Source organism: Mirounga angustirostris, unplaced genomic scaffold (assembly GCF_029215605.1).
Source record: "Mirounga angustirostris isolate CCGP_5_RB_7025 unplaced genomic scaffold, mMirAng1.0.hap1 SCAF_10, whole genome shotgun sequence".
Lineage (NCBI taxonomy): Eukaryota > Metazoa > Chordata > Mammalia > Carnivora > Phocidae > Mirounga > Mirounga angustirostris.
In genome coordinates, this window is record NW_026991718.1 from 122,303,664 (window position 1) to 122,331,096 (window position 27,433).

General features: G+C 39.9%; 1 long non-coding RNA gene across 2 annotated transcripts in view; it reads left to right on the top strand.

Moving 5' to 3' along the window:
• Positions 1 to 27,433, top strand: part of LOC135361690 (uncharacterized) — a 120,695-nt gene that overhangs the window by 85,982 nt on the left and 7,280 nt on the right. Inside the window, exon 4 of one of the 2 annotated variants that reach the window (XR_010405373.1) lies at positions 12,016 to 12,102. The exons of the other annotated variant lie outside the window; for it this stretch is intronic. This is a non-coding gene — a long non-coding RNA (uncharacterized LOC135361690). Of the gene's footprint in view, positions 1 to 12,015; positions 12,103 to 27,433 lie in introns of those variants that run through there. 2 annotated transcript variants of the gene reach the window in all.

A 27,433-nucleotide genomic window follows, 5' to 3' on the forward strand; every position in this document is an offset into this window, starting at 1 on the left:
CAGAGAGGTGCTCCTGAGGCGTGTACCCTCCGTAGCTATAATGGGGGGCAGTGAGAAGCAAGCCCCAGCAGCAGGCAAACCTGAGATCTTTACGGGCCCTGCCCCTTCCTCCCTCCAGCCCTGGTGAGTCACAAAATGTCCTTTCTCAGGAAGACCAAATATAAACAGTTCAGGATTATCTTGAGAACAAGATGTTTGTTTACTTTTTAAAATTGCAGACATGGCAAAGTGTTCAGGCCTACAACTGCAATTAATAATAATTTAGGTCAGTCTCTCCTGGGGTGAAGCTTCATCTTGATTTTAGAGATGAATACCAATCTTTTCCTTGTTTTGTGTTCAGGTAACATTATGTTGCTTATCTCTTCTTAGTCACAGATATTTGAATTCCTGCCCCCCCCCCGCCCCCAGCCCAGATTATATAAGCAATACATTCTCATTGTAAAAATTTCAAAACACTACAGAAAGTGAAATTTCCCCCATTTTAACTCGTTCCCCCAGAGAGAACTACTGATAATGGAGTAGACTACATCATGCATGCTTTTTGTCACCGTATGTACTTACGCACATTACCATACATAGAATTGTTTTTTCCAAACAGCATCCTATGAAAATTGTTCTACAGCTTATACTTTTCACCTAAGATATGACAATTATTATTTGTCTATCTGTCTCCTCAACTAGGAATTTGAGGTTTAGAGGGGGAAACCCTGTGCTTTATTAGTCTGTAAATCTAATACCTTGCCCAATAATTTGTACGTAGTAGGATTTAATAAATATTTGCTGAACAACCAAATTAATGAATACATGATTTTTTTTTCAAAATGATATCATAAACACTTTTCTGTGTTTCTCCATTGAACAATACTTCATTGTTTCAGGGTGCTGAGAATTAAGTTGTGTGGATGGGATGACTCTTTCAGTAATCACTAATAGGTACTTAGACTTGGGTTATTTCCAATTTTTCAAGCTTATATCTTTCCTGCACTGAATATCCTTATAACATATATCTTTGCATACTTCCTTATGCATTTTTTAGACTCACAGAAAGGCTTATTTTGAAAGATATTGCCAGATTGCCCTTTCGATAGGTTATACCAAATTGCAATACTATCAGCAGAGAATCTGCTTTTCTGTTCTCTCCCTGACACTGAATATAAAAAAATACACATGTTTTTGAAACTTCAAGCTTACAGAAAAGTTGCTAGAACAATGCAAAGGACTCCCATATACCCCTCACCCAGATTCCCAAATTGTTAACATTTTATCACATTTGTGCTCCCTTTCCATTATTTTTTCTCTGAATCTTTGGAGGGCAAGCTGCAGACATAATATCCTATCATCTCTAAACATTGCAGTGTGTATTTCCCCAAAACACGTTCATTCTGCTACGTAACCGCCACGCAACTCTCCAAATCAAGAAACCAACTTTGGTGCCAATACCACCATCCAGTGCACAGACCTCATTCAAGTCAGCTGTCCCAGCCATGTGCCTTTTCCCTTCTGGTCCAGGATCTTCTCAAAGACTATGTATTGCATTTAGTTCTTACAGGCCTCCAGTTTCCTCCAATCTGGAACAGTTCCTCCATTCCTCCCCCGCCCGCACACCCCCCTCCCCCCCACCGTGTTTTGAGGCCTCCACAGTTCCAGAGGGTATGGGCCTTACATTCTCTAGGATGACCCTCAGCCCAGATCCACCTGATGTGTTCTCAGTTGCACTCAGGTCATGCTTCTTGGGCAGAAAGACCACGGAAATGATGCTGTGCAATTTCAGTGCACCGTGTCAGGGGGGCACATGGCGGTGACTCATCCCATCCCAGGGATGTTAACGTTGGCTCCTGGTCATGTTGGTGCCTGCCAGTTTTTATACCTTAAACTTATCATTGCTCTTTTGTCACTGATGGGTATGTTGTCTGAGATTATGTCAGTCCTCTGTTCCTCATCAAATCTCCATGGATGGCTCCTGCCTGGATCAACCACCTCCATGATGGTGGCCAAATGGGGATTTTCTATCCCCATCATTCCTTCTACACTAATTAGTTGGCCTTGTGTTGTAAGGAAAGACTTTTCCCTTTCTCCCACTTATTTGTATCAGCTGGAGCTCGTGGATCCTTATTTTATAATCCATTTCTATCATTACTTATTTTGATCGTCCTAGATTTGCCCAGTGGGAGCCACTTCAAGGACACAGTGTCTCCTGTGTCCTTTTGACTTGACTCTATCATTCATTGATCATTTCCTTACCTTCTGGCACAATGAGATATTCTAGGCTCATCTCATCTTGCATTTTCTCTGACTCAGCCTTGGAATCAGTCATTTCTTTGATTTGTCCTGGTTTATTTCAGTGAAGGATGATATTTAAAACCAAGATATAGGCACTCAGTATGCTCATTGCTACTGGGACGTCATTGCTTCTGTCTACCTATCCATATATCTACCTATATACCTATACCTATATAATCAATGTAATCCATGTGTATATGTATCTGTCTACCTATCTGTGTATGTACATGTACACACATATAGTCATTTATTCACCTTTAAGTTATTTCCGTATCTATTTGTATACATATTATAGAACCATGAGTTCATATTGATTCTTCTAATTCCAATCCAACACCTCAGGGTTCTTTCTAGCCTTCCCTTTACATTTGTAAGTATCTTCTTAGGCAGTTAAAATCTTGGCTCTCCTTATTATCCTCAATATTTTTACTTATTGGCTCGATTGATTTACTTTTTTCTTGATGTAACCCATCTCCACACTTGCTTTCTATCTTCTTTGCCCACCAGCTCAGCACCTGCCTCACCGTCTTGCAACTTTGGCTGCTCTGTCTGTCAGCTGACACCCCAAGGAACCCCCCAAGCTTCTGTCACCACCCAGCCTCTTCGGCCATCGGGCACACTGGCCCCAGACTTCTCTGTGATCCTCCCTGCTGCCAGCCCTTCATCCTTGGCCACTGATGAGTGCCTCTGTGCTCCATTTTACTCCCGCTCAGTATTTTCAGTTACTAAATATTGCAAATCTTATAGTTTAAAAGAAATGTCCATGTTGTAGTTTGAGTTCTTTAATCATTAGTGAGGTTGAGTATCTTTTCATGTTATTTCTTATTTGAATTGCTTATTTATTTTGCCCATTTTTCTACTAAGTTCAGCTATTTTCTTATTGGTATGAAAGAGCTCTTTGTACAGTAGAGACCTTGGCTCTTGGTCATGTGCTACAGTTTGTCTTTTGATTTTGTTTATGGCGTTCATTACCATTTAACATTTTTACGTGATAAAATCAGCCTGGTTTTTTTCAAGGCTTCATATTCCCCAATTTTTATATAAATTTTTAAAAAGATTTTGTTTATTTGTTTGACAGACACAGCAAGAGAGGGAACACAAGCAGGGGGAGTGGAAGAGGGAGAAGCAGGCTTCCCACCGAGCAGGGAGCCCGATGTGGGGCTCGACCCCAGGACCCTGGGATCATGACCTGAGCTGAAGGCAGACGCTTAATGACTGAGCCACTCAGGTGCCCCTATATAAATATTTTTTCCTAGCATTTTGATTATTTAAAAAATAGGTAAACCATTGGTGTCTGGAATATATATATGTGTGTGCATATATATACATAGATACATATGCACACATATTAAGATTTTTATATATTTATTTGAGAGAGAGAGAGAGCACGGGCAGGGGGAGAGAGCAGAGGAGAGGGAGAATAAGGCTTCCCACTGAGCAAGGAGCCCCACGCGGGGCCTGATCCCAGGACCCCAGGATCATGACCTGAGCTGAAGGCAGATGTTCCTGGAATATCTTTTAGTATTAGGATAAAGGTTGGGAAATTTCTCCCCCCAAAGGGCTAGATGGTTATCCCAACATCTTTTATTGTACAATTCATAATTTCCTAACTTAAATTGTTGCCATTATTACAAATTAAACTTCAATATATATTTGAGTCTAATTGAATTCTCCAGTTTGTTTCACTGATTTGTCTGTCTCTTTAGGCAACATGCCACATCATTGATCACTGTAGTTTTATAATACATTTTAATATCTGGTAAGGAAAATCCCCCTGCATTGTTCTTTTAAAAGGATTTTTACAGCTCTCTAAATTCATTTTTCTTAGTAAGGTTTAGAATTATTTTGCTAAGATCCCAAAAAATGTTTTTGAGATTTTAATTTGGATTGCATTAAATTTTAGAAGAATTTGGAAGAATTTATATTTTTATGATGCTAGATTCCTCATAGAAGAAGTTATCTATTACCATTCATGCAGGTCTTTACTTTTATGTCCCTATATAATGTTTTCTATTTCTCTGCATTATGGTTCTGCATATTTCTTGTTATGTTCATTCCTAAGTATTTTCTTATTTTTGCTGCTGTTGGGAAATGAGTCTTCTATTCCATCGTATTTTCTGACTAGCTATTACTCATACATCTGAAAGTATACTGAAAGGAAGCAGTCCCTGATGGTTAGACAGATGGGCTTTGGAATGAGGCTACATGGATTTCCATCTTGGCTCTGTCATTCACAAGCTGTGTGACTGTGGACTGGTAACTTTGCCTCTCTGAGCCTCAGTTTCCTCATTTTTAACATGAAGATAAAAACAGTACCTATTTGATGGCAGTGTGTCTGGTAAATAGTAAGTCCTTAATAACTATTAGCTATTATTATTTAAAATTTTTGTAATAAGCTATTTTCCTGAGCTATCATAATATATTCATTTTTCTGAATTATTGCCTTATTGTTTTTGTATTCTTGTATTGAATTGTTACATTATTTCTAATAGTTTATCAGTGATTCTTTTAGATTTCTTAGGAAGAAAATTATATAATATATGAATACTTTGTTACCTCCTTTCCAAGAGCTCTATCTTGTTTTATTTTCTTTAGTTGTGATGTCCTGATCTTATTTTGATTCATCAGAAATACTCCTATTGCTTAACTTTTGAGTTAAGATGTTTGTTGTTGGAGACACATGTATGCCTTTATCTTAAAGATATCCAGAGATATCTAAATAGATGTATGTTAACAGTGTTATAAAATAATGTTATTTAAAATTATTTTTCATTAGAAATGGAGATTTCATTTTATCTAATACCTTTTTTCCCTCCTGGCATCTAAGGAAATGATCTTGTCATTTTTCTATTTTAACCTGTTAATATGGTGAATCCTATTTACAGATTTCCTAATATTACACCATCCTCGTAGTCTTGGAGCAAACCTCTGCTTGTACATTATGGTAGCTTTTTAATGTGCTGCTGTAATTGGTTTGTTAATATTTTATTTAATGTCTTACGATCAGTTTTCTTTTTTCTTGTTGTTTTCAGCTTTTAGTGTCATATATGTACCTGCTTTCTTTTTTTTTTTTTTTAAGATTTTATTTATTTATGTGACAGAGAGAGACACAGTGAGAGAGGGAACACAAGCAGGGGGAGTGGGAGAGGGAGAAGCAGGCTTCCCGCTGAGCAGGGAGCCCGATGCGGGGCTCGATCCCAGGACCCTGGGATCATGACCTGAGCCGAAGGCAGACACTTAACGACTGAGCCACCCAGGCGCCCCTATACCTGCTTTCTTAAAAGTTCAGAATGCTGCTTCTTTCCAAATGCTCTGGAATGCAGCTACCTTTTTTCCCTTAATTGTATTTGAAAGTTATCATATAGTAAAGGTGACATTTTTGGGGAGGGATATGGAGTTTTCTGAATTTCAACATTTATATATATATTCAACATTAATATGTGTGTGTGTGTATGTTTGTGTAATCAACACCATAATCCGGGTATAGAATTATTCCGTTGCCACATATATCCCTCTTGTGTTGCTAACCCGAGAAAAAAGGAGAGAGGGAGGAGAGGGAGATGAAAAGGAAGAACCTGTAGAACATAGAAGCAAGGAGCAAGGGGGTCCCAGAAATGTTTTAATGGGGCACGGGGTAGAATACTGGACTATGGTTAGTGGGATGGAGGGGCTGACAGTCATAGTAATTTGCACTTTAAGATTACTTTGTGGCCATAGACTGTTAAAGTCTAAGGACATGTTAGTTAACACTTGTTTGGAATGTAACTATTGAAGACAATGAGTTTTCTGAATCTAGTTTCAGCTTTTATTTTAAGATTTTATTTATTTATTTATTTGAGAGAGAGAGAGATTGAGAGATAGACAAGCAGACTCCACCCTGTGTAGAGCCTCACAAGTAGCTCGATCTCACAACCCTGAGATCATGACCTGAGCTGCAATCGAGAGTTGGTTGCTTAACCAGCTGAGCCACCCAGGTGCCCCTAGCTTCAGCTTCTTGATTTCTCCTTTGAGCCAGGAATTGTCGAGCATAGAAATTTTTGAAAGAAAGAAAGAAAGAAAGAAAGGAAGGAAGGAAGGAAGGAAGGAAGGAAGGAAGGAAGGAAGGAAGGAAGAAAGAGAAAGAGAGAAAGAGAGAGAGAGAGAAAGAAAGAAAGAGAAAGAAAGAAAGAAAGAAAGAAAGAAAGAAAGAAAGAAAGAAAGAAAGAAAGAAAGAAAGAAAAAGAAAGAAAGAAAGAAAGAAAGAAAAAGAAAGAGGGAGAGAAGGAGGGAGGAAGGAAGGAAAGAAGGAACGAAGCAAAGCAAAGAAAATGTCTCAATTTCTAGGTTTTGGGGGGGTTTTTTTGCCTTTGCTATTAATTTACATTTTTATGACATCAGGTCAGAGTTTGTGAGCTGTAATACATCTACTTTTAGAATTTTTAGGTTTCTTTTGTGGTCTAGCACATAACAAATTTTGCAACCACCACGTAACACCTGAAGAAAAAGAATATTCTCTGTTTCCTATGCACAGAGTTTAATATATCATGTAGAGTTATATTTAATACATTTTATTAATTACATTATTTAGATTATGTATATCCTTAATATTTTAACTTAGTCAAAAATCAAGAGAGGGGAGTTAAAGTCTCTTACTCTTGGATTTCTGTTATTCCACAGTGCATTTATCTGTAGTTTTTACTTCATATATTTGATGCTATGTTATCTGAAGTGTCATGACATTTGTTCTCATCATGTTTCATACCCTTTATCAGTATGGGTGGTGCTTTTTCTCATTCAGTAAGTTTGGGTTTCAGTTCAACCTTTTCTGATATTTGGATCATGGATCCTGGTTTAGTTCGCATTTATCTGGCTCATCCTTGAAAATCTTTTTACTTTTTTAAAAAAGAAAATCTTTTACTTTTCACTCCTGTCCATTCCTTCTCCTTGCCTCCTTCCTCTGCCCTCCACTGTGCAGACTGTTTACTGATACAGTTTATCATATATTTTTGCTTTCTTAAAAATAATATACTCAAGCCTCTTTTTCTTGATTTGTCAAGAAACAGAACAGTGCATTGTAGTATAAATCCACTTTTTATCGTGAAAGATCACAAGTCTAAGCATTCATATTTCCTCCCCTCCTGATTTTGTTGTGATCTGAGATTGCTATCACAGTCAACTATAGATAATCTATTATTTATTTTTACATAACATAGGTTTTCTTTAGGAATTACAGTTTTCATTTTGATTTAAAATTAATTTTTCACAGTTATTGAGGCTGAGTTTTATATTTAAAAGGATCCAAGACTCAGTTCTTACCCTTCCTTTCAATAGGTTTCCTGTTTCTGACTTCTTATTTGGAATTAACTTATGATTGTCTGAGTTTTATTATCAAAACATTTTTGAAAAGAAATGCGGATGGATCCTATAATCCCTGAGTAAATATGAATCAAATATCGGTTGGGTGTAAAACTCTTAAGTCATACTTCTGTTTTAAAACTTTGCAGGTGTTACTTTGGTCTTCTGACATGCATTAATGTGGAGAGATTGAGGGTTAGCTGATATTCTTCTTCTTGTTAATGACTTGGTATTCCTTGCTGGGTGCTCAGATAATTTCTTCTTAGATCCTTTACATTGAACGTCTTGATCAGACTAGATGTAGATTTGACCTCTTCTCTAAAAATATTTTTGCAGGGCACCTAGGTGGTGCAGTGGGTTGGGCATCCGACTGTTGGTTTTGGCTCAGGTGGTGGTCTTGGGGTCCTGGAATTGAGCCCCATGTTGGGCTCCATGCTCAGTGGGGAGTCTGCTTGAGATTCTCTCCCTCTCCCTCTGCCCCTCCACCTCCCTAAAAAATAAGTAAATCTTTAAAAAATAAATAAATAGGGACGCCTGGGTGGCTCAGATGGTTGAGCCTCTGCCTTCGGCTCAGGTCATGGTCCCAGGGTCCTGGGATCGAGTCCCACATCGGGCTCCCTGCTAGGCGGGGAGCCTGCTTCTCTCCCTCTGCCTCTGCCTCTCTCTCTCTCTCTGACTTCCATGAATAAAAAAAAAAAATTTTTTTTTAAATAAAAAATAAATAAAAATATTTTTGCAATGCCGTATTGTTCCTCAATCTCTATACTCAGGGTTTCCTCCTTTGTTAGATGCTGGATTGTTTTTATGATGTATTTGCTCTGCTCTCTTCTTTAAGGCTACTCATCGGTATGTTTACTTCCATTGTCGGCTGTCCACAGCAATCATCTTCTCCAAATTGTTCCAAAATCTTTGACCTTTTCCTTTGCATTTTTTGTGGTTTTTCTATAGGTTATCTTTAATACTCTCCACTTACTTTTCTGCTGCGTCACTTCTGTCCTCTGGGTTCCTCACCTGTTCGATGGTAGCACAGCGGATGATTCTGGTGCATAATTCCTTACCTTGGTTCCCCCATCCTACTAAGCTTATCTGTTATCATCTTATCTTTAGTTTCTTTGAGGCTGTGATACATTTGTGGTCTCATATTTTTTGTTTCCTGTCTTTTTGGCCATATCTTTTTCCAAAACGGAGTCTCTCTCTATTTTTAGCATGATCTATTTCTTCCTTTTCTTTCCTGTTGTCTTTTGAAAATTTCCATAGTTTTGATGTTTGATGTTATTTAAGCTTACTTTTGAACCAGAGTAGTTTCATCAGGCCCGTTATTTGCGCAAATTTAGAACAGCTGTGTTCTCCCTCACCTCCTTCCCTGTTTACCTGGGTCTTCTCTGTACCCCTCAGATCTTGAATTTAACGGCTGTTCTTCTGGTGCCTGGAAGGGAGGAGAGGAGAGGCAGGGGCCCTGGCAGTGGTTAGAAGTGCAAGTTCCATGACTGTCTCTGTACAGCACATGGCTTGAAGCCCTGCAGGGGAGTTGCTCTGCTTGGTTGGGGACACATCCATTAGCAGGCAGTGAGGGGAAGGGACACTTTCAGTTTCAGGCGGTCCCAGCTTCAGAGACGGTCCCCTTCTAAGGCCAAGTCTTTGCCATCAGAGCAGTTTCAGGCCACCAGTCCAGCCCAGCTCTTCTGCCTTCTCATGAGACTGAGTTCTAGGGTCTCTGGCTTCTCTGCCTATTCACAGCGGGGGACAGAGGCCAATAAGGTCATTCTTTACAATCCACATCTTTCCCCGAGCTCCCTCAGCCCACAGGAGATGCTGTGGCCTCTCTCTGTTCTGTAAAGCTTTTGTGTGTCATCAGAGTGGTTTGTCCTGGTGTTTATTCCCTTGAAAGAGTTCTGTTCCTTCTCGGCTAGAAGCACATATCACAGGTTTGTCCAAGTTTGGCCAACTTATGTTTTCTGGAGTTGGGGAGTCTTCTAGACCACTGGTTCTCATCTAGGGGCAATATGGCCTCATTCCCCCAAGGGACATTTGGCAAAGTCTAGAGACACCTTTGGTTGGCACAGTTTGGGAGGGGGTGCTTCTGGCATCTAGTGGGTGAGGCAGGGGATATTATTAAACACCTCACACTGCACAAGATAGCCCCCCACAACAAAGAACTCTCCAGTCCATGCATCAATTGTGTGAGGTTGAAAAACCCTGTTGCAGACCGGCATTCCATGGCCCATCTTTTAGACAGTGCGTCTCCTTGTCTCCACCCTATCAAATGGGGTGGTATCATGAGATTCTTCTGAATTTCATTCATCCAGCATTTTTACCATTGCAGGGAAGATCAACATATCAATTCTCAGGGTTTCCTTCCAATTTGATCCTTTTTTTTCTTTTCCAGGAAGATAAGTACTTTTCAAAATTTGACTCAGATGTTTGGGGTCCATTCCAAGCTTCAGAACTGCTGGCTTATTCTTGGTCATTTAAAATTTTTATTTTTGTTCATTCTCCTCAGGGTTTGGCCATGGCTAAGGAGATTGGTGCTTTAAAATACCTGGAGCAGGGCACCGGGGTGGCTCAGTCAGTTAAGCAGCTGCCTTCAGCTCAGGTCGTGATCTCAGGGTCCTGGGATTGAGCCCCACATCAGACTCCCTTCTCAGTGGGGAGCCTGCTTCTCCCTCTCACTACCCCATTCCTCCCTCTTCCTTCATCCCTCCCACCCCCACCCCCGTTCGTGCTCACCCTTGTGCTCTCTCTCTCTCAAATAAATAAATAAAATCTTAAAATAAAATAAAATACCTGGAGCACTCGGCTCTCACGCTGTGAGGCCTCAAGACAGTGTTCAGTGAAAAAAATAAAAATGAAAAGTTTGATGAAGCTATTCGAGTGGTTCTCTACCCCCCTCCTGTCAAGAAGAGGAAGAGAAAATGCCTGCTTTTATAAATGTGTGGGCCCCTCTTCTGACCTGTCCCCCTTGGAAACTTTGTGATTTGCTCAAAACTGATGGAGCCTTCATACCCAATGACAAGTCTTTGTTAGAGATTCGTTTCTCCATAAAACCATTTTGAACACCCCCCCCCCAGATTAATTTTTGCTCATTCTATTCTACTCACAGAGAGGGACATTTAGTAAGCCTGCATTTATTATACCATCTTTCCTTGAATGTTTCAGATAATTTTAAAGAAAACCTCACAAAATAATTCAGCCATTTGATTCCATATTCCAGCAGCAGCTATAATGACCATTTAGTGTACCTCTTCAAATCACCCTTTCCTGTGCATGATCTCATTCAATCCTCCAGTAGCCTGTTGAAGTAAATATTATTATGCCCATTTTACAGTGGCTCTCACTCACCTGTGGCTCTTGAGTTGATGTGGATTGGGTGTGCTTGACTCCCAAGTTTTGTGTCTTTTCCACCATGCACACTCCTTCTCAAGAAATGAAGCAATGACCTTCTCTGCTGGCAAGCATGTTGGTCAAGGAGATGGGATTCTGACAAGACATTGCTCACCACATCTACTCTACCTAAGGGCATATTTAACTGAACTTAACTGGAACAGCTGCCCAGGGTTTTAAAATTTTTATCATTACTTTTTCTATCTCATTTTGAGCAACTGCAAAAATTCACCATCATTAAAAGCAGGTGTTACTATTAAGGGCAATCATATGTGAATGTGTTTTTCCCCACTACCTATTGGAAATAGAAGAAATCTAACAGACCTATTGGCTCACCCTGGATTGGAATTTTCCACCTGGACCCCTTCCCCCATCTACTGTGGGATGGGTCACTACATTCAGTTTACCCAGAGGAAAGAACATGGTGATCCTTGTCTCAGCTGTGTAACCAAGAGCAAGTTCTGTAACAGTTCTAGGCTTCATCTCTCTCCTGGTGGGAGTGAAAAGTGTAGGGCTGTCTGCTCTTTCTGCCTTTAAGTTTCCAGATTTCATGAAAGCCAAACCTGGGAGTTGGCCCCCGACCACAGCTTCAGCCTGGGCTTTGCTGTGTTTCTGGGTGGACCCAGAGAAGTTGCCTTCGGTCTCATTTTATCCATCAGTAAAATAACCTTGTTACATAAGCCCTGTGGTTTTCAAACTGTGTTCTGAGGAGCCCTGGGAACTGTGGTTGGGGAAACAGAAAGACCAGGCTAGTGCTTTATATGCTTGAGCTATGGGTAAGGTTACATGTGTAACAGGTATTCTGTTATTTACAGATTTAAAAATTGATGCCAGATATTCCTTCCAGGACAGCCTCTTTCCTGGAAGAGTTTCCCCCAAGTAAACATTCTTAGAAACCAAAACTTGTTCCTTTAAGCATCATTTTGATTTGATATTGAACGGGAATGAATATCAAGTGGATTTAGATGTCTTGCCTTATTGAACATGAGAGACTGAATATTATATTTTCTTGATGTTAAGGATCATCGTTACAAATATCAGGGTGACACAGTGACGCCTCAAGGACCTGGTTCTGGTGGGAACAACATCACCCGTTCACTGACTGTGCCCATGTGAGCATGCTTCTTTAGTTTGTATGTCTGTTTGCTGTGATTTCCTCTCTCCCCTGTGGTCATCGGGCTGTCTGATGTCCTTACACATTGCACTGAGGGGTCATTCTAGACCCTGAGAAGAAAGTCTAACCACAGTGGAGCTCATTTTTAGAGGCATCCCCATCCTCCTAGCATTCTCCTCTCTCCACAAATCAGTAGTCTCAGGACTCCTTGCTTGGTTGTTCCAGAAACACTTCAAATCTAACACCCTGTCTCTGCTTCCCACCAATAGCACCCTTTCCTGCAAAAGCTCCTCATCTCTGTGCCTGACCCCAGGACAGAAACCTGTGACTCATCCTGGATTCTTCCATCATCCTCAGCCTCACCATTCCCATTAGTTACCCTGCCCTGGATCTGTCCCCCAGAACAGCCCAGTAACTTTTCACACCTCTCCTGATTTCTCTGGAAGGAAGAAGAAGGAAGGATGGCAAGATAAAAGGAAGGAAAAAAGTACTGAGCCCCTTCTCTTTGCTATAGGCACCGTGTAAAGAATTTGACATCAGAGAGATGAGGTCACATCCAATACTCCTGCTTCTTCACTTTGTGTCCGTGGCAAAATAACACCGCCCTTTCTGAGCTTGTTTCCTCATCTCCCAAATGGGGTTGATAAAGTGTGTTTTGAAGATGAAATGACACCGTGGACCTGGCATGTACTGGGCGGTTGGTGTGCAGTAGCCTGCCCGCCTGTCGTCCCTTCCTTTCTCCTTCCTTCCTCACCTTGTGGACAGTCTGGCTGTTGAGCTGTACTTTTCCATCCAGGCAAATGCTCTCCCCCACAAGTGTGTGTGTTGTTTGGAGTGTGGGCCGTGAGATGAGGCTGTGAGTTGCAAACACATCACCTTCTCCAGTTTCCGTTGCTGGCCAACAAATGTCACGTTCATCCAAATAGCAATTTCAGGGCATACTTCTTTTCTGATTTGTTGGTGCTTCTGAAAAATTAAATGGAGAGAACATTGAGGTGCCAAGAACATGATGAACTCACTGGAGGAGCAGAGTCATCTATTCCCCCAAGCCCCAAAGCTCTAAAATTAGACTCAGCCAACCCTGTGAGGAGGGCTCAGTCCACTCTTGCCCCCAAAGCCAAGGGTGACCCATTTGCCCCGAGGACCTGAAGTTTGAGGGACAGACCCTCAAGGCTGACCCAGAGTTCATAGCATTTCTCACCTCCCTCCACTTCCATGTTGAACCAGGTCCCATGGGAGAGGCAGAGCACCTGCCAATCAATGTCTCATTTAATTGTTTTCTCTTTTAAAAATGAGCTGTATTGAGATGTCATTTACATGTGAGAAAATGCCCCCATTCTAGGTGTCCAGTTCAGGGAGCTTTAGAAGCCCACATTCATGTCACTACCAACACAGGCAAGACATTGAACATTTCCGTCACCCTGGTAATTTTTCTTTTAAATTCAGAAACATTACAACCACCCAGGAAAGAACAGAGATTAATATTACAAAGTAACTTTTACAAACTTGCCACCAAGATTTAGCAAATGTTACTGTTTTGCCATATTTGCTTTGGTCTAGTCTCATTTCTTACTCTCTCTCCCCGCCCCTTTTATCCACCCTCCCTTTTAAAGAAATGGAAAAAAATCTTTTGAAGAAACAGAACACGATAGATACACTTGGAGCCTCCGTCATCTCAATCCCCAAAGGAAACCCCTGTCATGGGCTGTGTTTTAAAGGTACCTATGTTTTGAAACTTACTGGATTGTGTATGATCACAGACAATAGACAGCTTTGTTCGGGAGGCTTCTGATATTTATATAAAATAGTGCCATAATATATATGTCCTTTTGCAACTTGCTTTTACTCAACATGTGCTTTTGAGATCTATTCACCTTTTTACAAGTAGATGTGGTTCATTTGCCTTAATATAATTAGTGTTGTAGTATATGACTGCTTTAAAGTACCTTTATCCAGTCCCTTATTGGTAGGCAGTTAGATTGTTTCCTTTTTTTCTTCTTAAAAATATCAGTGCAGGGGCACCTGGGTGGCTCAGTCAGTTAAGCGTCTGCCTTTGGCTCAGATCATGATCCCAGAGTCCTGGGATCGAGCCCCACATTGGGTTCTCTGCTCAGCGGAGAGCCTGCTTCTCCCTCTACCTCTGTCTGCCGCTCTGCCTACTTGTGCTCTCTGTCAAACAAATGAATAAAAAAAAATCGTAAAAAAAATATCAGTGCAGTGAGGCACCTGGGTGGCTCAGTTGGTTAAGCATCTGCCTTCAGCTCAGGTCATGGTCCCAGGATCCTGGGACCCGAGTCCTGCATGGGGCTCCTTGCTCATCGGGGGGCCTGCTTCTCCCTCTCTCTCTGCCTGCTACTCCCCCTGCTTGTGCTCTCTCTCTGTCAAATAAATAAATAAAATCTTTAAAAAACAATATCAGTGCAGCAGGGAATATTCTTGAGCCCGTGTATGAGAGTTACTCATACCTGAAAGTGGAATTGTTGGGTTATAGGATCATAGGGCATACACATCTCCAGCTTTACTAGATATTGCCAAATTGCTCTCCAAGGTAAGAGTACCCACACCCAGACTATACAAAACTTCCTGTTTTTCCCGCCTCCTCTGTATTGTTAGATAACCACCCCCCACCAGTCTAGTATTTGTGAAAGTTCTCTTAGCTGTTTTAATTTGCATCTCTGATCACCAGTGAAGCTGAGCATATTTTCATATATTTATTGGCCTTTAAAGTTTTTTCTGTGAATGTCTGTTGATATTTTTGTCTTCTGATTGCTTCTACTTCTTCTATAAAATAACAAGCAAGGTCAGCAGCTGTGAGTGAAAGGTGGTGGGAGTTGGAGATTTGAGGGGAGGGGACATGGGGAGAGTGGTTTATCTTACTTTGGGTTGCTCAAAAGCAGACCCTGAGACAAGGATGTAGTGCATGTAGTTTATATGGAAGGTGATCCCAGGACACACAGGCACACAGGTGGGAGAGGGGGGAGGTGAGGCAGTGAAGGGGAGAAAGCCAGTAAGGGGTTCATGGTCAAGTCCATTACCATGGTGGGCAACTGAAGGTCAGTCCTACTGGGGAATTCTGGGAGCTACCCTTGAGGGGAGGAGGCTGGAGTATCTATATATCAACTCAGGGTGACTTTTACAAGAAGGCCACTCCTGTTTGGGGATTCCATGGGACCCCAGCACTTAACGTGGCTGCAGTGGTGGAAGGAGACCTCTGGCCGGCAGAGAAAGCCCTTAGGCAAAGACATGCAGATAAAGGCAATTAAGAGTTGGGTCAGCACTGAAATGGTCACTGACCTGGACTCATGGATAGGAGAGTGAATTAACCAGCAACAGGTAGTGGGCTGGCCGGGCAGTACTGTAACGGCACTTCAGGGCTAATGGTGGTAGTTTGAAGGGAGCCATGGGATACCTGGCTGGCTCAGTCGGTAGAGCATGAAACTCTTGATCTCCAGGTTGTGAGTTCAAGTCCCACGTTGGGTGTAGAGATTACTTAAAAGTAAAATCTTAAATAAATAAATAAAGCCAGAGAGCATGACAAGTGCCCAAAGGATCTTAGCCATCACCAACCCTCTGGCTTACAGATGAGGAGCTTAAGGTCCCCCAAGGAAAAGGGACTCTCTCAAAATCACAAAGGACTCAGAGCAGGAAAGTTAAATAACTTTTATTTTACAAAAGTAAAGCATGATTATTGGAGAAAATTCAGAAAATATAAACAGCAAGAAAAGTAAAAATCACACCTGTAACTGTCAACAACTTGGTTTGTATCTTTCTAGGCATATACATATCCATATACGGTTTTTTTTCCATATAGTTTTTCTTCAACAAAATTTCTTTTTTTAAAGATTTTATTTATTTATTTTATTTTGGGGGGGGGGAAGAGCGAGAGCAGCACAAGCTGGGGGAAGGGCAGAGGGAGAGGAAGAGAGAGAGAATCTCAAGCAGATTCCTGGCTGAGCTTGGAGCTCAACTTGAGGGTTGATCTCACGACTCTGAGATCATGACCTGAGCTGAAATCAAGAGTTGAACGCTTAACTGACTGAGCCACCCAGGAGCCCCCACCCCAAATTTCAATCACATTATACATGCAAAACATACCTGCCTATAACAGGATTTTTTTCATATTATGGTATATCATGTATGTCTTTCCATGTCATTGAATATTCTACATAAATATTAAGTGTTCCACAATATTCCATTGTTAAACACTTAAATTGTTGGCATTTTTTTCATTATTATGAACACCATTGCAATAAATTTCCTGGAAACTACCTGTGAGCATGACCATGATTCCTAAGAATAAATTCCTAGAAATGGAATTGCTGGTTAAAAGTGTAAGCACTTTTTAAGGCTAGTACTACATATTGCCAATTTGATAAACTTTGTTAATTTTGGAAACTGCACAACTATTTGCTCAGTTGCTTAGGCCTAAATCCTTGAGTCTTGCACGTTGTAATTTTTTTCTTTGTATAAGATTTATGTATGGTCCCTGGAAATGGGTTTGCTGAACAAAAAGGTATGTTTGTGGGCGCCTGGGTGGCTCAGTTGGTTAAGCGTCTGACTTGATTTCAGCTCAGGTCATGATCTCAGGGTCTTGGCATCGAGCCCTGCGCAGGGCTCCATGTTTAGCAGGAAGTCTGCTTAAGTACTCTCTCTCTGCCCCTCCCCCATTCTCTCTCTCTCAAATTAATAAAAAATCTTTTAAAAAAGTATGCTTGTTTGCCATTTTGATATACACTGCCAAATTATCTTTTAAAAGTATTTACACCAATAAAATATTCTTATCCAAAGACATGCTGTTTTTCTCCCTTTTCTATTAAATATTTGGGTAGAATTAAGTAGTTGTTCCTTTTTCGGTACAGATCATGTACATTTTTAAAAGTTTATTTTTAGGTCTGTCTTTTGCTTTTTACTGCTGGAATGAATACAATTTTTAAAATCTGCTATATTTTCTAATTGGTCATTGCTGGAAATCTAAGAAAACTATTGATTTTAGTACATTTATTTTAAACCATCTACTTTACTGAATCTATTATTATTTCTAATAAGTTTTTAATTGATTTTCTTGTTTTCTTTCCCTAGGTAGAAAATTATATAATGTGTGAATATTGATCATTTTGCTTTTTTCCCCAAATATCTATACCTCTTGTTTTATTCTCTTGACTTCAGAATAGAGGGCAAAATGCATGGTAATAAGTTGTCTCTTTGTCTTTCCTCATGATTTAAGGGGGATGCTTCTGAGTGTCTTCCCACTGAACATGATGCCAATAGTCATTTAATGTACATGTGTAATTTTTTAAAAAAGATTTTATTTATTTGAGAGAGAGGGAGAGTGAGCATGAGAGAGAGTGAACCCCAGCAGGAGGAGAGGCAGAGGAAGAGGGAGAAGTAGATTCCCCACTGAGCAGGGAGCCCGATTCAGGGCTCGATTCCAGGACCCTGAGATCATGACCTGAGCTGAAGGCAGCCGCTTAACCGACTGAGCCACTCAGGCACCCCATGTAATTTTTTTTTTTTTTTGTCATGCTATGGAAATATCTTTCTATTCTTTTTTTTTTTTTTTTTTTTTTGAGAGGGAGTACACAGAGGGAGAGGAAGAGAGAGAATCTTAATTAGGCCCCACACTCTGTGGGGAGCTTGATGTGGGGCTCAGTCTTAGTCTTATGACCCTGAGATCATGACCTGAGCTGAAATCAAGAGTCGGATGCTTAACCAACTGAGTCACACAGGCACCCCCTTTCTATTCTTATTTTATGAAACACTGCTATCAGGGATAGATGTTATTTTAAAAATCAGGTTTTTTGTCATTTATTGAGATTGTTTTATCTCTTTTTACATTAATAGTCTATGAAGTTTGAACAATTGTTGCTTAATCTCACATTTCTTCTTTTAACATATTACTTAGTTTATTTGCTAATATTTTAGTTAGTAATTTGCAGGTGTATTCATAATTGGGTTTGTAGTGTTCCATTTCGTGCTTTGTCTCCTATTTTTATATTAAGTCCCGCATAATTTGTAAAAATTATTGAAAATTTTCTTTCATTATGCATTGGAATAATTTATTTATTTTTATTTATTTATTTTTAAAGGTTTTATTTATTTATTTGACAGAGAGAGAGACAGGAGAGAAGGAACACAAGCAGGGGGAGTGGGAGAGGGAGAAGCAGGCTTCCCGCCGAGCAGGGAGCCCAATATGGGGCTCGATCCCAGGACCCTGGGATCATGACCTGAGCCAAAGGCAGACACTTAATGGCTGAGCCACCCAGGCGCCCCTGGAATAATTTAAATGGCAGAAGACTTCTATGATATTTGAATGATTAAGAGAATTCTGCTTTGTCTGATGTTCACATTGTGGCTATGCTTTTTTCTTGTTTGCATTCCCTAGAACCTCTTTGCTTTTCTTCTTACTCATAATCTTTCTGAATTATTTTGTTTTACTTAAGTGTTTTGTAGGCATTCCCGAGCTGTATTTTGTGTTTTAATTTAAGTTTTTAAAAATATCTGTGTTTAACCCTTTTTCATTTATTGTCATAATAATTTCTGTTGTTTAAAAATGTTCAATTATTGGGGCACCTGGGTGGCTCAGTCATTAAGCTTAGTCTGCTTTTGGCCCAGGTCATGATCCCAGGGTTCTGGGATTGAGCCCCCGCATCGGGCTCCCTGCTCAGTGGGAAGCTTGCTTCTCCCTCTCCCACTCCCCCTGCTTATGTTCCCTCTCTCACTCTCTCTCCCTGTCAAATAAATAAATAAAATAAAAATCTTTAAAAAAAAATAATAAAAAATAAAAATGTTTGATTATTTTGTTTTTTTGTTGTGATTCACTGCGGTATTCTTGCTTTATATCTTTTGCTGTAACATTCACAATTTTTGAAGAATTAAATAACTGTAGATTGTTTTTTAGATCTGCTAATAATTGAATGATTAATCCTAGATTCTCTAATCCATCAATTTTAGAAGCAAGACCTTGTCTTATGTCTCTTTCTATGAAAGGGGAGGAAAATTATACATTTTTATTTCTTTTTATCCCCTCCTCTGTCAATCTCAACTCCAAATCTACTGCACCAGACTAGTGTATCCTAAATTTTTGTCCCACTGTATTATAATGAAATTATTATTGATAATTATATTATGTGCCTTTCTCTATTAAGGAATTGAATATTTCCATTCTGCTTTATAACCATATTTCTTGCAGTTATTAAGTCTTAATTCTATGCTTAGAATTGGGGTGGATTTGACTGTCTCCGATGACACAATTTCTATGTTCAAAAGTATTTATGTGTTCAGCTAGTTCTTGGGAAAAAAGTGTTTGTGATCTCCTCCTCAGATTCTTCAGTGTTTCATAACATCTTGTCTATTTCCTTACTGGGTGACTGGCACCTTGACTGGACTTAAAGTCTGGGGCCATGTTCTTTTTGTTCCTTCAAACCTTGTTTTGTTTCTGGCAGTGAACTGTGTGGCAGAAAAGTCAGGGTCCTGCTTCTACATGGATATTTACATTAAGTTTTATTTATACATAAAAATGAAATAATTTTATTAGAATTTTCCTTGTTACTGTTTCTTTGACCAATTTGTTCTGGCCTCTCCTTTAGGAATGCCAACCATCCTACACTGAATATCTGTTGTCTTTCCTATATGGGTTTTTCCATTCTTTTGTTCTTTGCCCCCATATCCTGTGTTATTTTTCTCAAGTCTGTTCCCCACCTCACTGGTTTGGGTTTCTTCAATGATGAGTCTGTTTTTCATTGCTTTGTATGCCATTTTTTAAAAAAAATGTTGCAATAGCATTGTTTATTTCCTTCATGATTTTTCTTAGCATCACCTATTCTTTTGTTAACCTGATCTGTTGTTATAAGGATCTCATTTTTTATCCTTTTTTCTATGGAGTCCTTGATGATTTTTTTCCATTCCACTAAGAATGGAAAGTAGATTTACTCCAAGTTTTCATCTGTTTTATGGGTTCAGTTTTCAGAAACATATTCTTCATATCTCCATGCTGCTGTGTTTATTTCATTCTCTTTTGTTGGAAAGTTTTGGCTTATGCCCCTTTTGTCATCTTTGAATAGGATTCTTTTTAGGATGTTTATTTGCCTCAGACTAACATGGACAGATTTTCCTTGATGATTCCCCGTACCAACACACTTCACCCCTAGGTATTTGAGTAGCTTTGGCATCATCTGACTAGAACCATATAAGTGTCTGTATATTTTGGATGCATTTGGAGAAAGATTTAGAAGGATATAAAACTAACAGAAAATATTCGTTACTTAAAGGTAGGTTTGGAGGGAAAGACTATTAACTTTTTCTTTAAAAATTTCTTTTTAAAAAATGGACAAACACTATGAATATCAGATAAAATTTATAAGTGACTAAATTACCATGTAAAAAGATGCTTGACTTTGCTGATATCCAATGAAATGCAAATTAAAGCAACACTGAAACATCATCCCTTACATATCAGATTGGAAAAAAAACATTAAAATTTTATAATATTTAATATGGTTAAGATATGGGAAGAGATGTACTATTTCAAAAAAAAATTTTTTTAAAAAGAGAACTTGATGACTGTATCATAATACTTAAAATACTATTTCAGGCATTTAAAATCCAGATAGAAATGGGGCTATGGACAGAGTGGATTAATTTAGTCTTTGTGTATTTTGACTAAAGAAATATTTCATATCCTTTTAAGAACACTATGAACAAATTCAAGATCAGACTTTATTTTGCATTAGGATTGCCTTTAGTTTTTCTGAACTGTTATGTTTTGCCTAAAATGGTGATTTCTCCTCTGCGTTATCAAATACCAAATACATCAACATTATAAAATGGATATATACAGAGCCTGAAGACTTCAAGTTGTTGTCAAGGTGACCTTGTAGCCCAGGTTGATGGCTCTTGCCCTCAAACTCTACCCCAGAGAAATGATAGAAGTGGGAGAAAACATGGATTTGAGGAATTAATAAAGAACTGATAGAAATCCTTGGGGAGTCTGCAGGCTGCCTTGAGCTGGAGTGTGTGTATGCATGCGTGCTATGTGTTTGGTGTGCTGATGCATGTGATGTGTGTGTGCACGTGTGCTGTGTGATGGTGTGTGTGTGCATGTGGCATGTGTGTGCACATGTGCTGTGTGATGGTGCGTGTTTGCATGTAGTATGTGTGTGCATGTGTGCTGTATGTTTGGTGTGTGTATGCTTATGGTGTGTGTGTATGTGTCATGTGTTTGGTGTGTGTATGCATGTGGTATGTGCATGTACATGTAATATGTGTTCGGTATGTGTGTGTTTGATGTGTGTGTGCACATGTGTGGTCTGTAGTGTGGGGGGGTATGTGTGCATGTTCACGTATGTTGAGGAGTAGGGAATAGGGCAACAAGCAAAGGCAATGGTGGGAAGATAGATTAGAGTGGTGATTCTCAATCCTGTCTGCACACTAAAAATCATCTGAGAAAGCTCTTAAAAATATTCACACCAGATACAATGATAGGTAGGAGAAGGTTTGTGTTGAAGTATTAGGGATGAAAAGTTATGACGTCTGCAACTTACTTTCAGTGGTTCAGCAAAACAAACACCCTCACCCCCACCAGAGAGAGAGGAAGCAACTGTGGCAACATTTGGTAAATCAAGGTAAAGACCATACCAGTGTTCACTGTACTATTTCTTTCAACTGTTTTATAGGTTTGAATTTTTTTTTTCCAAAATACAGTGTTGAGAAAATCTTTGCTCACCTCTGGACCTCATCCCAGGTATCCTGATTTTATACTGTGTGGTGAGGTGGCATTTTTTTTTAAATCTTTTTTTTTTTTAAGATTTTATTTATTTATTTGACAGAGAGAGACACAGCGAGAGAGGGAACACAAGCAGGGGGAGTGGGAGAGGGAGAAGCAGGCTTCCTGCCTAGCAGGGAGCCTGATGCAGGGCTTGGTCCCAGGACCCTGGGATCATGACCTGAGCCAAAGGCAGATGCTTAATGACTGAGCCACCCAGGTGCCCCTCCATATACAATTCTAATGCTGAACCAGGATTAAAACCTGTTGGGTTGGAGGAAAGCTTTGAAAAGTTCTGCTCTTACTGCTCCTCCTGAAATCCCCTGCTACTGTCTCTGACTGCCATTTCATAGATGCTGGAAGGAACAGCCCAGACCTCCAGTGTCAGTGAAGTAACAGAAGAGCTGGGTGCTGTGCTGGCCATTGTGGAACCTTGAACTCACAGGCTGAAGTATCTAGACACTGGAGAAGTACCTCTCATGAAAGAAAGGCAAGAAACAATGCATCCTACCTGAAGCAGAATTATTGAGACCAATGGATCTAGAATTTAAAATAAACATTGCAAAAACCCTTAAGGAAATAAGGAAAGATGTTAAGAGTATGAAGAAAAATTTTAAATTGTTTAAAAGAACCAAGTAGAAATGTTAAGCATGAAATATATAGTAGTCAGGATAAAGAGATACAAGATGGAATTGATAGCAGGACGGAAACAGCTGAAGAGCAAGTTAATGAAATGGAAGATCAGGTTGAAGAACTTGCCTGAGAAGCAGCAGTAAATGATAAAGAGAGAAAATATATACTATTAAAAATGCTTTGAAATATATGAAGGATAGAAATAGAACTGCCAACAGTCAGAAAATAAGAACTCTAGGAGAAGAGGAAAAATGGAGAGGATAAACTATTTGGAGAAATAGTAAAAATTCAACATTCTAAAATTAAAGACAAGAGGTTCTGGCTTAAAAAGGCTTATAAAACACCATGCAGAAGACATAGGGAAAAACCTACACCTGCTTTAGGGTGAAACATGAGAGCATCAAAGACATTCTAAATGTTTCTGGAAGTGAAGCAGACTGTCAACAAACAAGAATCAGACTGAAATCAAGAGGACACTACAAGTAATATGTAAAACAAGGAGGAGTAGATATAAATATTGTCAAGTTCAGGAAATAAGGGAAATTCAATTTGAGTATAGGCTTTAAATTAAAGGCTACGTAGTGGTTACTACTAATCATAACAAAACCAAAAGCAGAATATATAACTTTTGAACCAGCAAAAGGAAATTCTGCCTAAACAATGGAAATCAGGAAAGGAAGAAAAAAGAATCTTTATCAGCTGTGAAACATGTTCTTTTTTTTTTTTTTAAGATTTTATTTATTTATTTGATAGAGAGAGACATGGCGAGAGAGGGAACACAAGCAGAGGAGTGGGAGAGGGAGAAGCAGGCTTCCTGCTGAGCAGGGAGCCCGATGTGGGGCTTGATCCCAGGACCCTGGGATCATGACCTGAGCCGAAGGCAGACGCTTAACAGCTGAGTCACCGAGGCGCCCCAGCTGTGAAATATGTTCTAATAAAACAATAATTGCAATAAATGCAAATGAACTAAACTTACTTTTTATTAAAAGACACCTAAGATTAGACTTTTTAAAGAAAGAGTCAATACAGGGGCACCTGGGTGGCTCAATCATTAAGCATCTGCCTTCAGCTCAGGTCATGATCCCAGGGTCCTGGGATCGAGCCCCACATCGGGCTACCTGCTCTGCAGGAAGCCTGCCTCTCCCTCTCCCACTCCCCTGCTTGTGTTCCCTCTCTTGCTGTCTCTCTCTCTGTTAAATAAATAAAATCTTTTTTTTTTTTTAAAGATTTTATTTATTTATTTGACAGAGAGATAGAGAGCACAAGTAGACAGAGAGGCAGGCAGAGGGAGAGGGAGAAGCAGGCTCCCCGCGGAGCAGGGAGCCCGATGTGGGACTCGATCCCAGGACCCCGGGATCATGACCTGAGCTGAAGGCAGCTGATTAACCAACTGAGCCACCCAGGCGCCCATAAATAAAATCTTTAAAAAAAAAAAAGAGTAAATATTATTTTTTAAAATAAGAAATATACTTAATATGAATATGAAAAAACATAGAAAGTGGGACAAAGCCTGGATTCCAGGCAAATATCAAAAGAGATCTAGGGTAGCAATTTCAGTATGAGATAAAATAACATTTAGTGTAAAAGTATAATAATGCAAGAGGTTGTATACTAGTAAAAGGAACAGTATAAAAGAAAATATAACTAACGGGAAAATACATGCACTTAAAAGTATACAGATATATCAAGCAACAATTCACAGAATTCCAGGGAGATGTTTGATAATCATAATTTGTCATTGGACGTTTTATCATATTCCTCTCAGAAATAGACAGATTAGTTAGTGGTCTAAAAATAATGGGATCATGACCTGAGCTGAAGGCAGATGCCTAACTGACTGAGCCACCCAGGGATCCCAATCCAAAATATTTTTGAAAAATCTCTTTGCTAGTGGTGTTTTGAAATTTCACGATGGTATACTTTAGCATGAGTCCATTTTTTGTCTATCTTGCTGGGTACTCATGGTGGGCCTTTTCACTGTGGCAATTGATGTCCTTCTCTGTGGGGGTAATTGTGATTATTTTGTTGCTGACATACTGTGATACTGTGAATTATAATAAGAAATATATATTTGGTCTTCAACCAATTCCTGGCAATGAGCTCCTAAAATCCTTGACATCACTGGTGATTGGAATGTCTTATCATGTTAATGAGGTGACCTTTAGAAAGCCCTTAGGTAACCTAAGGATGGGGGCTGGTTGTGGGGAGACCAACCATGTGATCAGAGGCTTGGAACTTTTAGCACCCCAGTCCCCCAACCTCAGGGAAGGAGACAAGGGCTGGAGGTTGAATCTTTTGCCAGTGGCCAATGATTTAACCATCTTGACTATTGCCTCCAGAAAAACCCAGAAGGAAGGGGTTTGGAGAGCTTCCAGGTTGATGAACACGTGGAGATATGGGCAAAGTGATGCTCCTGGAGACGTCCTGGCAACTCTGTGCCCCTTTCCTAGACCTTTCCCTATGCAACTCTTCCATCTGGCTGTCCCTGAATTATATCCTTTTATAATAAACCAGTGATCTGGTTAAGTAAATTGCTTCTCTGACTCCTGTGAGCCACTCTAGCAAATTAATCTGACCCAAGGAGGGGTCATCAGAACCTCTGATTTACAGCCGGTGGGTCAGAAGTACAGGTTACAACTTGGGCCTGTGATTGCTGTGTGAAGTGAGGTAGGGAGCAGTCTTGTAGGACTCAACCTTTAACCTGAGGAATCTGATGTTGTCTCCAGGTAGGTAGTGTCGGGACTGAGTTGAATTGTAGGACAGCCAGCTAGTGTCCAGAAGTTGCTTGTTGGTGTTGGAACTGGTACCTGAACCTACTTACATACTGCCCTCTGTTTCTCTGGAACTCCTCTGATTTGGACGTGGTATCTTCTGGATAGTTTCTTATCTTTTCTTGCCTATTTTCTCTATCTTTATCATTTGATCTACTTTCTGGGAAATTTCCTCATCTGTATCTTCCCAACCCTGCTATTGAATTTTTGAAATTTCTCCTATCTTACTTTTAACTTCAAGGGCACTTTTTTGTTGTCAGAATGTTGCTTTTCTATTTATCTATTTATTTATAAGATTTTATTTATTTATTTGAGAGAACAAGCACACGAGCAGAGGGGAGGGGCAGAGAGAGAGGAAGAAGCAGACTCCCTGCTGAGCAGGGAGCCCGAAGTGGGGCTCGACGTGGGGCTCAACATGGGGCTCAATCTCAGGACCCTGGGATCATGACCTGTGAATAAGTTAGATGCTTAACCGACTGAGCCACCCGGGTGCCCCAGAATGTTGCTTTTCTTGAAAGAGAACCCTGTGCTTGCAATACTTAATCTCTTTGAGATATGAATGCTTTAAAAAAAAAAAAAAAAGATTTTCCTCTTCCTGAAACATACTGTTTCTTGAAATCCCCCTGTATTTGTTTTTTATTGCTGCTATAACAAATTAACACAACTAAAATGTATTGTCTTACTGCTCTGTAGGATAGAAATTCAGTATGGCTTTTACTGGGCTAAAATCATAGTGTCTGCAGGACTATGTCTCCTTCTGGAGGCTCGAGGGGACAATCTGTTTTCTTGCCTTTTCTAGCTTTTAGAGGCCACCTACCTTCCTTGACTCATGCCCACCGCCCCCCCCGCCCTTCTTCATCTTCAAAACTAGTAACTCACATCTCACTCTTTGCTGGTTGTCACATGTCTCTCTGACCATGGCCAGGAAAAGTTCTCCGTTTTTAAGAATGTATGTGATTAGACTGGGCTCATCCAGATAATCCAGGATAATCTCATCTCAAAGGCTGTTGATGAGTAACCTTAACTGCATTTGCAGCCTTCAACCTGCAAAAGTGCCATGCAACATAATACATTCACGGGTTCTAGGCTTAGGACGTGGACATTTTGCAGAGGCCATTATCCTGCCTGTCTAATCCCCCCCCTTTTTTTTTGTTTTGTTTTGTTCTCCGATTTTCACATTAGAGAATTTCCTCAGATGTCTGGTAGTCCTTAGTTATCTGAACATGGTCTTCATCATTCACCCTATGACCGTGGCCTCAGAATGCTGTCTATGTTGGGAAATGGGTCTCTGATTTTCTCATGGCCCATCCATGTCTTTCTCCTCATGCCTCCAAATTGGAGATAGCGCCGTAACTTTGTATTTAGTTTTATAGCCATAGGCATATCCAACAGCATATATGCTTAAATAGAGGGCAACCCAGAATATAAAGCACCTCCAGGGATGCCTGGGTGGTACAGTAGGTTAAGTGTCTGACTCTTGATTTCAGCTCAGGTGGTGATCTCAGGGTCGTGAGATCGAGCCCCATGTTGGGCTCTGTGCTCAGCGCGGAGTCTGCTTAAGACTCTCTTTCCCTCTCCCTCTGCCCCTCCCCACCTCTGTCTCTCAAATAAATAAAAATTAATCTTAAAAAAAAATAAAGCACCTCCATTCATTTTCCAGTTTAGAATAGCCTCCAAATTCTTGACAGGCTTACATATAACAACCACTGGGGCATAATTGAAATAGATATTTACTTCTAAATTTTATTGGGATAATTTCATTACATATACACATTTACAGTGTTACAAAACAACTTAGTGTACTGTTTTTTTCCACTTCGATTTTAAGAAACAATGGTATTCAAACTCTTCACCAGCATCTTGGACATTGGTGTTTTCACCATCAGTAAAGCCATGTTTTGAATCATCCCGAAGTTTTCCACAGTCCATTGTCTTTATTCCCATTTGAGGCATTTGAGATGCATTAATGTTTGAGTCTGTATTTTTGCTATCACCGAAATTTGTATCCCAAGCCACAATAACTCATGTCAGGACAGGTTGTTTAATTTGTCCTAGTGGTATATATGCCTGACTTCCAAGACGGCCATTCCTTGTATTGATTTTAAAGTGAGTTTAAAAGGCTTGTTTACAAAGACATCTGACACTTGCAATTGTGAGGAG